The following is a 12,848-nucleotide window of genomic DNA, read 5'->3' as shown; positions in this document are numbered from 1 at the left end:
TTACCCTCTCCGGGGAATAAACCGTCTCTCTTCTGTTGGGACATGGTGGAAGCCGTCAGCTTGCGGGATGGGGTCTTGGTTACTACCTGCTCTACAAACTGTCTTAATTCCTGAAACTTTCAGGCGGTGGGGGGCTCTAGACTTTCCTCACTGCTGGCTTAAGACTCAATTTTTTGTACCCATTAAGTTGGTTCCCACTCATTGATCGGTCTGCTTTCCAATTTCAAAATTATCCCATTTTCTTTGCCACTGGAGTAAGAATTCCTTTTCTGCCATTTTTTTTAAATGTTTTATTTATTTTTGAGACAGAGAGAGACAGAGCATGAACAGGGGAGGGGCAGAGAGAGAGGGAGACACAGAATCGGAAGCAGGCTCCAGGCTCTGAGCCGTCAGCCCAGAGCCCGACGCGGAGCTCGAACTCACGGACCGCGAGATCGTGACCTGGCTGAAGTCGGACGCTTAACCGACTGCGCCACCCAGGCGCCCCCCTTTTCTGCCATTTTAAAGGAGTTTCAGGAGAGAGCAGAGACAAATGCCTCTGTTTGATCTGCCGTCTCTAATCAGAAACCCCGGCTCTTCTTTTTTCATTATATTTCATTCTTTTTGATATTTCCCAGGACTTTTTGGTCATTTTAATCACAGCTGTTTTGTCGTCCCTATCTCCTGGATCTGTCCTACGAGGTTGTGGCTGGGCGGGGGGGAAAGGGGTGGTCCAAACCTACTGTTGGTGTTATCACTTATTCTCTCCCATGACTTCTGTTGTTTTGTAATTTTTTTCTTTGTGAGCTCATCTGCAGGGACCTTTGTCAGTGTGGACCCTGGCAGCCTGGGTTGAGGTCAAGGCCCTCTGGTGAGTGTTCACATCTGTTTCTGCCCCTGCCCACGGCATCTCCAGCCAGGGAACTCCCCCCCCCCCCCCCCCCCACCGCCCCGTTGGTGTTAATTCTTGCTTTCACAGTCTCCAGAACATGTTGGGAAGCAAGGTAGTGTCAATTTAAATCCCAAACCCCTTGAAGCTAAGTCCGTGGTTACAAATTCCCAGAGCAGCCTGTGACCCACTGTAAGCCCAGATGAGCTTTTCGAGTGACCTGCGTGAGCAGAGAGTGGTTTTGCTGTTTGTTTGTTTTTAATCCTCGTCCACCTTTTCACTGAGACTGTAACCCTGACGAATCTGGCTTGGAGGTGGGTCTCGTTTACAACTCCTTGCTTTGTGCAGCCCAAAGCCTTATTTCTTGTCCCCACGGGGGCTGTAAAATCCAATCTCCAGGCTGCTGAGACCCACAGCCCGGCCCACCTGGTGGGACGCGGCCGCCAGCACTGGCCCTCCCGATTCCTGCTCTGGTTTTCAGCTATCTCTTTGTTTTTATCCCTGGGGAGTTCCCTTCCTCTCCTGCAAGCGCAGCCATGCATTTTGAAGGATGTTTGTTATCTTTTAACCACCAGGCCCAAATAGTATTTCGTAGCAGGAGGGTTTTCTGCTGTGTAACTCACCGTTCTCCTAGGAATGGAGTCCTGTGTGTTTTGTTTGTTTCCAACCTCTTTTGCAGCTCCGAACACCCCACCGCAGCGCAGCGATAGAGGCCTGTGAATGTCCAGGCAACGAGACGGAACTGCCACGCGTTTCACCTCATTGGTGATGTTGCCAAAGGCCACGGAAAAGCTGAGTCAGGGTTCCTGTGGTAGTCCTGCTGTTTGGAGCAGGAGAGCCTCGGAGAACATTCGAGACCCGTCCTGGGCTGGACTCAACCTACCGTGGGTACCGTCTGAGGTCCAGCCAGGCCGCCTCGGCATCTTGCCCCCCAGCCACGCACGTCTTCACGAGCTCCCTCTGGCCCTTCCTTTGACCTTGTTGTTTCCACCCCTCACCGGCTGCGCCGTGGCCGCCTGCTTGCTGTCTGGCCTCCCCCATCAGACTTGCACTCCCTGGGCCAGGCCCGTTTGTTTTCTCTCTCTGTCTCCAGCATCCTCACGGTAACAGCGCAGACACGCGAGGCGTTTGGTAAGTGTGTGTCTAATGTGTGAATGAGCCAGCTAGCGTTCCCACACAACCAGCTCCAAACTCTGACTTCGGGCTTTTACAAAATTAAAGCAGCTGTTACAGCCCCTTTGCGAAGCCCAACCTTAGCCTTCCTCCTGCCTGATGGCCACCAGCCCTGAGATGGCAGAACTATCCCTCTGGCGCTTTAATAGGCAGGTGGCAGGTCATTTGGGAGAAAACCGACTCTGATTTGCACACCTTAGGGCAGTACTGCTCCGCCTGGAGGGGAGAGGGGAGAGGGACTTGGTCACTGACTCCTCCTCCAGCCCTCCCCTCCCCCTCTCCTGGGTGGCTGGGGTTCCAGTGCCCCAAGTTTGGGAGCAGAGATCTCTCTCTTCCCCCAAGGAAAACTAGGTGCGTGTTTCCCCAAACCTGGGAGTCCCTTGGCTGCCAGGGTAGGTGCTTGAAATGGTTGCAGTCACTGACTCTCAGCGCGTTTACAAAGCCCTGTCCCTCTGAGATCTCTCTCTGATGAAGACACACTCTGCAGGGACTTGCCCAAAGTCACACGGGGGGGGGGGGGGGGGGGGGGGGAGGGGGGAGGGGGCTCAGGCCGTACTATCCACGGAGCGAGTACTTGAAGCGTGGCTAGTCTGAGTTTAGATGTGCCGGAAGGCATAAAACACGAGCCAGATTACAATTACTAATAATTGTAATGCTTGTGACATGTCAAAATCATAATATTTTGGGTATGCTAGGTTAAATACAAATAGTATTCGGATGAATTCCACCAGTGTCTTTTCACTTTGCGTTAATGAAGCTGCTAGAAAAATGTAAATTACCTTTGGGGTTTGCGCTTGTGACTTCAACTCCTATTTCTATAGGCTGTTAGCAGCGCGGGGGCGGGGGCTCGTCTGTTGCATCCGGCGCGGGCGGAGCAGGAGGCCAAGAATTCGGCGCTGAGTGAGTGAATGAATGAGTGAGTGCTCGCTCGACACCACTTGGCACTGGCTTATGAATGAAATCGTTCACCTGGGCCGTGAACTGTTTTCTCCATCGATTCTCCATCTATTTCCCACCTTCGGATGTCTATGGTCTTCGTGAGATGCACGTTCATGGGTACAACCAGACACCGAGAACCGACCCTGCCCTAATTTGGGGTCCCTTGAAAGCAGAGCTTGAGTTGAGTGACCCCAGGAGGCAGGGAAGCAGGGGTCGGAGGAGGAACCATGTGGCTCTCCCGTCCTGCCGTAGGCAAAGGAGGGACTTAGTCAACCAGGAACTCTGGAAGCCAACGGAATGCCTCCCAGAATTGTCACCCAGAAGACGGGAGGTGGGAGCGGCTGTCCACCGGTTCCTGTCTTCCATTGCAGAAGGTGGGTAAGGCCCCGGCCCACCCTAGGAAGGATGACAGATTGAAAGAGAGGGGGAAGGATGTCATTCTATCAACCAAGTGGAACCTTTGCCAATTCACCAATTAGGTAAATCGCTTACAAGCTTCGACCCTTTCGTCTTCATCGGCGACAAGGTACTGGTGCTGAGTCGTTGGGGGACCAGCGCCCGGAGGCTCTGAAGAGGGCTCGGCCTCTTCTTGGGTCAAGGAAGACTTAGAAACGAACTCCCCCGTCCCATCCTGCCTTCTTGCATGCCCTGAGCCTGCAACCCCCGAGGGCCTGCTTGGTCCCAGGCTCTGCGCCAGTCTGGGGGTGTGGTGGTGAGCGAGAGGGAGCCCCTGCGCTCAAGAACTCACAGTCTGAAGGGGGAGAGGAGGGTACCACCCTTGTCGAGAATCTGGAGGTAGGCGCCCAGCCCTGAGGAGCAGAGGGAGGGGGCTGCCTCCTGCTAGGTCTTGGAGAGCTTTCTAGAGGAAGTGCAACCAAACATTCACCCCAAGGCCTCTGGGCCCCAGATGTGAGCTTCTGGCACAGACCAGTCCCGGCCGAACCCCCGTAACCGGCTGCTTGGCGGAGGACGTTGGCAAACCCGGGCTGATGCTGGGCTATTTGCATACCATTTGCATCGATCTGCATATGTGGTGGCACAGCCTGGTCTCTTCTGCATTTAAATCGCAAGTTATTTGTCTCTCTCTGAAAGCTCTCACTTTTCCCCCCAAGGGACGCGGGTTCCATTGCCCCGACTTGCCCTTAGACTTGCCCTTATAAAGACTGGTGAGACTGGTGCACGTTGCAAAGCTGGAGATTTGGGATGGGGGTAGATGCTTCTTATCCTGGTCTTCAGAGTACTTTATTTTGAAGGGCCCCGTAACAGCCTGCTGCGGAATGTGTTCCACACGGGGAAACTGAGGCAAGGAGAGTTTTGTCTTTTTTTTTTTTCAATTTATTTTATTTGTTAACGTTTATTTATTTTTGAGAGAGAGACAGACAGAACGTGAGCAGGGGAGGGGCAGAGAGAGAGAGGGAGACAGAATCCGAAGCAGGCTCCAGGCTCTGAGCTGTCAGCACAGGGCTCGACGTGGGGCTCGAACCCACTATCTGTGAGATCATGACCTGAGTGAAGCCGGTCACCCCAGCGCCCCGTGTTTTGTTTTTTCAAAGGGAGGTGCCCAACGTCACTTGCCATGCTGGAGGGAAGTGTGTGATCAGGGGTCGGATCCCACATTGAGAGGGACTTTAGAGGTCAGCTCTTCGTGGAAGGAGGTTCAGAGAGGGGCAGGGACTTGCCCAAGCCGCACAGCTGATCCCAAATGCAGCCTTGGGTCCCACGGCTCTGCCTGAAAACCGTGGGCCCCTCTGCCAAGGCCTTTGTTTGGGCTTCTGTGTTCAGTGGCCTCTGCTGTTTCAGAGGGCCTCTTCCCCTTCGATACCAACTATATTGATTTTTACCTATTTGGGTTGCTGCGTAAGCCTGGTGAGTGAGTGTCATCCAGCCCAGCACATCCCATTTAATCGGGACCTGACTGACAAAGTATCAGGCTCAAGGCTCAACATCAGGGGTAGCTGGCTCCAGACCACAGTAAAAGGGTCCGAACTGTCCACTAAACCATATCACTTCCAATGTCAAGTCTAAAACTAGACCCAACACGGGCATGAACTTCTAAGTCTTAGGCAGCACAAGTCGTGATTTACGAAGCACAGACTTTCTGATAGTGGAAAGGTAGTTTTTATCCGATTAACCTTCCGCTGGTAACAGTTACAAAATCTGGACAAAGATATAAAACAGATTTGTCTGGCACCACAAGAAGTGACCAAAATCAGGCAGAAACTGGAGGGACCTATGCCTCTTGAAATAAGGAAACCATACTGATGCGAGACACATTTAGCGGGCTTTTGACCTGAAGTCATTCTCTAGTTTATGCTGAGGGGAATAGAACCCAAGCAGAAATCAGAAACCTTATTAGCCGAAGAGTAGGAAATTGGAGTTTAGAGCCTCTAGAGAAACTGGAAACTGAGAGAGAGAGATCCCAGAAAAGAGGACTACAGAGGGAGAAAACTCCCCTCTAATCCTTGGCTGACTCTGGTATGGGTCCTGACTCCAAGGGGAAAACACAAATGGAAGACTGAAAATGCCGAGTGGAGATTTCTGCAGCTGCTCGGCACTGGGGAAATAGATTTTCTAGTTCAAATTTCACCAAGTTGGAGTGGTTTGTTAAACACACCAGGATTTTCAGTGAGATCATGGGAGACCATTACTTAGAAGCAAACCTGTCTTACCAAAGTCTAACACCAAGCATCCACAAGGTCAAGGTGAAGGGCCCACAATTTAATAGAACGATATGCAAAATTCTTCAGAGGAAGATAACATAATCCAGAATTTCTACATTGTATCACACAATGTCCAGCATAAAAGTAAAAATTACTAGATATGGGATGACACAGGAAAATGTGACACATAGACAAGACTTTTAAAGATTTTATTTTTTATTATGTTCTTTAATTTTATTTTTTGAGAGACAGAGCATGAGCAGGGGAGGGGCAGAGAGAGAGGGAGACACAGAATCTGAAGCAGGCTCCAGCCTCTGAGCTGTCAGCACAGAACCTAATGCGGGGCTCAAACCCCCAAACACGACATCATGACCTGAGCTGAAATCACTCAACCGACTGAACCGCCCAGGTGCCCCTTTATTTTTTATTAAAAAAATTTTTTTAATGTTTATTTTTGAGACAGCATGAGCGGGGGAGGGGCAGAGAGAGGAGAGAGAGGGAGACAGAGAATCTTAAGCAGGCTCCGTACTGTCAGCACAAAGCCTGAGGTGGGGGTTGAACCCATGAACTGTGAAATCATGACCTTATCCAAAGTCAGACACTCAACTGACTGAGCCACTTAGGTGCCCCATGAAAGATTTTATTTTTTATTTTATTTAAAATTTTTTTAAAATGTTTATTTTTGAGAGAGAGAGACAGAGTGCGAGCAAGGGAGGGACAGAGAGAGAGGGAGACACAGAATCTAAAGCAGGCTTCAGGCTCAGAGCTGTCAGCACAGACCCCGACGTGGGGCTCGAACTCACAAACTGTGAGATCATGACCTGAGCTGAAGTCAGACACTCAACCTACTGAGCCACCCAGGTGCCCCTAAAATATTTTATTTATTTATTATTAAATGTTTCTTTATTTTTGAGAGAGAGAGAGAGAGAGAGAGAGAGACAAAGTGCAAGCGGGGGAGGGGCAGAGAGAGAGAGAGAAGCAGAGAACCTGAAGCAGGCTCCAGGCTCCAAGCTGTCAGCACAGAGCCTGATGAGGGGCTCGAACTCACGAGCTGTGAGATCGTGACCTGAGCTGATGTCGGCCACTTAACCAACTGAGCCACCCAGGTGACCCTAAAACATTTTATTCTTAAAGAATCTCTACACCCATGGGGCTTGAATTCACAAACCCGAGATCAAGAGTCACATGCTCCTCTGACTGAGCCATCCGGGCGCCCTGACAAGATATATTTTTTAGTTCAGTAGAAACAGATCAAAGACAACCCAGATGTTGGAATTAGTAAGCACACTTTGAAATCATTATGATACATTTGTTAAAGAATGTACGGGGAAAGGCAATTATAACGGATGAAAACATGAGAAATTTTAGGAGTGCATTAGTTTCCTAGGGCTGCTGGAACAAAGTGCTGCAAACTGGGGGGCTCACAGCAACAGAAATTTATTCCCTCACACTTCTGGAGGCTACAAGTCTGAAATCTACGAGTTGACAGCGTTACCTCCTTCTGAGATTTCTGAGGGACAATCTGTCCCATATCTGTCTCCTAGCTTCTGGTGATGGCTGGCAATTCTTTTTTTTTTTTTTTTTTTCAATGTTTTTTATTTATTTTTGGGACAGAGAGAGACAGAGCATGAACAGGGGAGGGGCAGAGAGAGAGGGAGACACAGAATCGGAAACAGGCTCCAGGCTCCGAGCCATCAGCTCAGAGCCTGACGCGGGGCTCGAACTCACGGACCGCGAGATCAGCTCAGAGCCTGACGCAGGGCTCGAACTCACGGACCGCGAGATTGTGACCTGGCTGAAGTCGGACGCTTAACCAACTGCGCCACCCAGGCGCCCCTCTTTTTTTTTGTTTAATGTTTATTTTTTGAGAGAGAGAGAGAGAGAGAGAGAGAGACAGAGCACAAACGGGGGAGGGGCAGAGAGAGAGGGAGACACAGAATCCCAAGCAGGCTCCAGACTCTGAGCTGTCAGCACAGAGCCTGAGGCGGGGCTGGAACCCACAAACCGCGAGATCGTGACCTGAGCCAAAGTCGGATGCTTAACTGACTGAGACACCCAGGCACCCCAGATGGCTGGCAATTCTTGATGTTCCTTGTCTTGTATATGCATCACTCCAATCTCTGCCTCCCTCTTCATGTGGTATTTTCTCTGTGTCTCTCTCCTTTTCTTATAAGGAAACCAATCACATTGGGTGGAGGACCCCCCTTACTCCAGTATGACCTCATTGTAACTAATTACATCTGTATGACCCTATTTCCAAATAAGGTCATATTATGAGGTACTAGGGGTTTAGGGGTTAGGACTTCAGCATATCATTTTGGGAGAGGGCATATATCAACCCATAACCCAGGAGATAAGGAAGTTTTGTTGTTGTTGTTGTTGTTTTGTTTTGTTTTGTTTTGTTTGTTTGTTTAAAGAATCAGATCTGGGGCACCTGGGTGGCTCAGTCGGTTAAGCATCTGACTCTTGGTTTTGGCTCAGGTCATAATCTCATGGTTCGTGAGATTGAACCCTGTGTCAGGCTCTGTGCTGACAGTGCAGAGCCTGCTTGGGATTCTCTCTCTCCCTCTCCCTCTGCCCCTCCCCCACTTGCTCTCTCTCTCTCTCTCACTCTCTCTCTCTCTCAAAATAAATAAAATAAAAATAATAAAAAAGAATCAGATCAAATTCTAACTTAAAATTGATATCTCAAAAGCCAAACATCCATTGGATGGGATTAAAAGCCACGTAAACATCCACTGGATAGGATTAGACCCAATAAAATAGGACCAGTAAATGTAAAGACAAGTCAATATTTATTTAGAGAGAGAGAGGGTGTGTGAACTGGGGAGGGGCATAGAGAGAGGGAGAGAGAGAGAGAATCCCAAACAGGCCCTGCACTGTCCGCACAGAGTCCGACGCAGGGTTCAAACCCAACAACTGTGAGATCATGACCTGAGCTGAAATCAAGAATCAGACACTTAACCGACTGAGCCACGCTGGTACCCTAGGATCAAGCAGGTTTAACACACATTGAATTGGAGTCCCAGAGGAGGAAAGAGAGATAATAGGCCAGAAAAAAAAGCATGTGAGGAAATATTAGCTGTTGATCTTCTAATCTTGAAAAAACAATCAAGGAAGTTCCGTAAGCCCCAATCGTGATAAATAACAAAGAAGACCATACTTAGGCATATCATGGTCAGACTGCTGAAAACCAACAATCAAGAGAGAATCTGGGAGGCAGCTGAAGAAAACAAAACAAACAAAAAAAACCCTAAAAAACAAAAAAACAAAAAAAAAAACAAGACAATTACGCACAGAAGATCAATGATGCGAAAGACAACAGACTTCTCATTAAAACAATGCAAGTCAGGAGACAATGGAGCAATACCTTAAAAATGATGAAAGGAAAACTTCTGTTAATTTAGAATGTTATCAGTGAGATGTCTTTGCAAATGGAAAAAAAAAATTAATTTTTGAATAAATGAAAGCAGATGAGGTGCCTGGGTGGGTCCATTGCTTGTGTGTCTAACTCTTCATTTCAGCTCAGTTCATGATCTCACGGTTGTGGGATCAGCTCTGCATTGGGTGAAAAGCCTCCTTAAGATTCTCAGTCTCTTCCTCTGCCTGCCAGCCCCCCATCCTCTCTCTCTCAAAAAAAAAAAAAGACAGAAAATGTTGCCAGGAGACCCGCATGATCAGAAATGCCAAAGAAAAGTCTTTAGGTCCAAGGGAAATTATTCACCAGATAGAATTTCAGGCTTGCAGGGGGAACAATACCACTGATGATGGCAAAGATGTGAGTGGATACGGAAGACAAATTTTTCTCTTCGGAACTTCCTTCAAAATGACGGACTCCTTACGGCAAAAATATCAGTGCATTCTGGGATTTACCATACAGAAACGTGAAATCGATGGCCACAATAAGACAAAAGACAGGAGAGGGAAAAAAAAATTCCACGTTGGTGAAGTTCTTACAGAATACATGAAGTGGTACTTTATTTCTGAAAGAGAAACTGTGATAATGTGAGAGTACATAGCATAACCCCTCCTAGAGCAACCAAAGATATGAACAGGTATAGCTAAAATGTCAACAGATGGGACAGAATGGGACATTTATAAATACATGATTGGTCCAACAGAAGACAGTAAAGGAGGCACAAAGAAGGGGCGACTGACTTCGGCTCAGGTCATGATCTCACCGTTTGTGGGTTCGAGCCCCGCGTCGGGCTCTGTGCTGACAGCTCAGAGCCTGGAGCCTGCTTCAGATTCTGTGTCTCTCCCTCTAAACTCGGAACCCATGGTTTACAATCCCATTCTTCCGGAAGCCTGTCAGCGAGCTTCCGGTGGGGAGGGCCCCCGTCGGCCGTCCACACAGCATCCTGCCTGTAGAGTATTCATCCACCTGGCCTCTGTGGAGCACCAGGTTCACGCGGACAGACGAGGCCCTTCTTACTGGCAGCGGCACATGGGTCATTTGTCCCCTGTTCCAGAGCAGAGAATGGCCTTCCTCCTTGACCCACTCTAAAGCAGCCGGGGAGGGGAGGTGAAGGCACAAGTGAGACACTAGAGCCAGGGCTGAGCCTGAGCTCGCCTGAGGCCGGCTGGGGTCGACGGCTTGTGCCAGTGCGTCTGCCTCATGCTGCCCAGTGCCCACTCCTTCCCGGACGCTGGGGCCAGGGGTCTGCCCACCAACTTCCGGTGCCCCAGCACTGTCGGCGAGGCCTCTCCCCCAGAGGAGCTCCCACTCTCTGGCCCGTCAGCCCAGCCCCTTTCTTCCCCCTAGCTCGCGCCGGTCAAGCCAAGGCACCCTTGGGTCAACACGTTGTGGTGATAAGGGCAAGGCAGGGTCGTGGGGCTGGAGGAGGACGAGGTGCCTTGAGCTTTGTCAGCCAACGTGGGCTGTGGCCTAGGTTACCGCTTGCTAGTTGGTAGTCTGTGTGGGCAAGGAAAGGGGAACCGGGAGACCCGAAGCCGCACTTCTTGGGCCCTTCCCCCTGCCCCACGTCTGGCCTTTCGGCTGAATTCAGAGCCTTGAGAACCAAAGTGCTGTTTCTAGCCACTTCCCCACTGTCCGGTCCATTGGCTTCCTCCTTCTCCAAATCCCCGGTCGCCACCCCTCCTTCCCACGAGGGCAATCTCCATCTACCCTGATGTCTAACGCCACGGACCAACTGGGCCTGTTTCCGTGGTTTATATAAAAGACATCCTCTGCGCATGATGTCTCTGAGCCTCACTTACGTGGCTGTGTATGGTTGTAGATGGTCCATCTTGAAGGCGGGCCCATCATCCATCACCCGGATAGTCTACAATTCATTTATCCTATCTCGCCTACAGCTGCAGGATGGTTGGATTCATTCCATTTATGGCCGTGACCAACGGTGCCACTGGGAATGTTCCAGGTCACGACCAACGGCGCCTCTGAGAATATTCCAGGTCACGCCCTTTGGTGGACGCACGGAGGCAGTTCTGTCGGGTCTCTGCCCCGGGGCAGGGGTGCTGGCTCAGAGAACAGGGCACGTGTAGGTTGAGTAGACCCAGCACACGCTTCCCAAGATGGTTTTGCCAATTCACATTTTTCCTCTGGCTGTAAGGGGTTCCGGTTGCTCCCCACGTCCGCCAGCACTCGATTCTGTCAGCCTCCTTCACTTGAGCCGTGCTGGTGGTCCTCATTTGTGTTTCCCCTGATGAGTCAGGACGCTGAGCACCTCTTCACGCATCTGCGGGTCCTTCGGATATTCCCTCGGGAAGTGCTTTCATGGAACTACTCCTCTCCCCTCCAATTTTTTCTGGAGTTGCCCGCCGATTATCGATCTCAAAGGCCAATCCGCCCGGCCCCGCAAACTCAAAGCCACAGTGCTCGGGCCACGTTTGTACTGTCAGCTGGTGACAGGGCTTCAAACCAAAGACGGAATGCGTCACATAAAATTAATCCGATTTGAATCGATTCTGTATTCGATTGACCAATTCGTCTTGGTGTTATGGCTGGCTAAGAGCTACGGGGAATTTGTGCCTCGCTTTATGTTCGTGCTGGTTTAAGGAACACCACAGTGAAAATGATTCAGGGCAACAACAAACACACCTCCAATCTGGTAACCCCCCCCCTTCCCGCCCCCCGCCCCTGCTTAATGCATCTCTGAGGACCCCTTCTGTCGGAAGGTGGAGGTGAGCCTCCTCAGCCTGGAGCTCTGGCCCCCCAGGCTTGCCTCCCATGTGCACCTGCCCCCGCGGTGAAGCGTGGCCTCTTTCTGGACTCTGATCTCTCACAGCCCAGGGTCTGTCTACACAGGCCCCCGGTTCTTGCGCCCCCTGTTTTGGAGCAGTCACTACCCGGGCCCCCCCCTTCTTGGCTTAGAGTGAATTCCCCGCTCCTCCGACCCTCCACCTAATTATCACTCCTCAGGGAGTCCCTCACTATGGCCCTGAAGCACACCGGCCCAGCTGAGCCTTGTCCTTCGTGGCATAATCTTAAAATCTGCATCATCTCACAATCTATCCATAATCTGCCTAATGTCACGATCCGCAATTTTCGATGTATTTGTGGCATTCTTTTCCCCTCGGATCGCAAGTTCCACGAAGGCAAGAATGCTATCTTTTTCTCTAGTGTCTGTGCCGGAGAAGACAATGGATGTTTGTCGAATGACTTAATGACCTGAGCTGTGTAACCCTCTCACTATATTGATGCTGCAAGGCGGGGAGGGCCCAAGGTCACGTGCAGGGAAGGCCCGGGGCCTGCCCGTCCGGTCACATGGGATGTGAAAGAAAGTCCTCTTTGGGCAGCGACATAGGGGCCATCCCCATCCTTGAGGATAATCTAGTCCAGGGGCGCCTGAGGGGCTCAGTCGGTTGAGCGTCCAACTCTTGATTTCGGCTCAGATCATGATCTCACGGTTTGTGGGTTCAAGCCCCACGTCAAGCTGATGGCGCGGAGCCTGCTTGGGATCCATACTCTCTCTGCCCTCCCCTCCCCACTTGTGTTCTCTCTCTCAAAATAAATAAATCAACTTAAAAAAAAAAAGGACCATCTCGTCCAATTCCTTTGTGCTTCAAGTGAGGAATTTAAGTATGAAAGAGAGGATAGGGATCGTCTAGAGTCACACGGGAGGCAGAGCGTGGTAGATCTGGGACCCACTTACCTGCCCCTCAGCATTGCCCCGAACTCTCCCGGAGGCAGGAGACCGCGGGGTGGGGGGTCACTGTTCCCGCCATCCGGACCGAAAGCCTCCGCG

At 50.6% G+C, this 12,848-nt stretch overlaps 1 long non-coding RNA gene across 1 annotated transcript; it reads left to right on the top strand.

Moving 5' to 3' along the window:
- The first annotated feature begins 500 nt into the window (after nucleotides 1-500).
- LOC125149823 (uncharacterized) lies at nucleotides 501-12,528 on the top strand. Its single transcript, XR_007146078.1, has 4 exons — nucleotides 501-850; nucleotides 1,548-1,999; nucleotides 2,863-3,354; nucleotides 10,957-12,528. It is a non-coding gene; the product is annotated as an uncharacterized LOC125149823 (long non-coding RNA).
- Nucleotides 12,529-12,848: the final 320 nt, after the last annotated feature.

Source organism: Prionailurus viverrinus, chromosome D4 (genome assembly GCF_022837055.1).
Source record: "Prionailurus viverrinus isolate Anna chromosome D4, UM_Priviv_1.0, whole genome shotgun sequence".
NCBI lineage: Eukaryota > Metazoa > Chordata > Mammalia > Carnivora > Felidae > Prionailurus > Prionailurus viverrinus.
The sequence above is the reverse complement of the archived record's forward strand: the minus strand, read 5'-3'. Positions and strand labels throughout refer to the sequence as shown.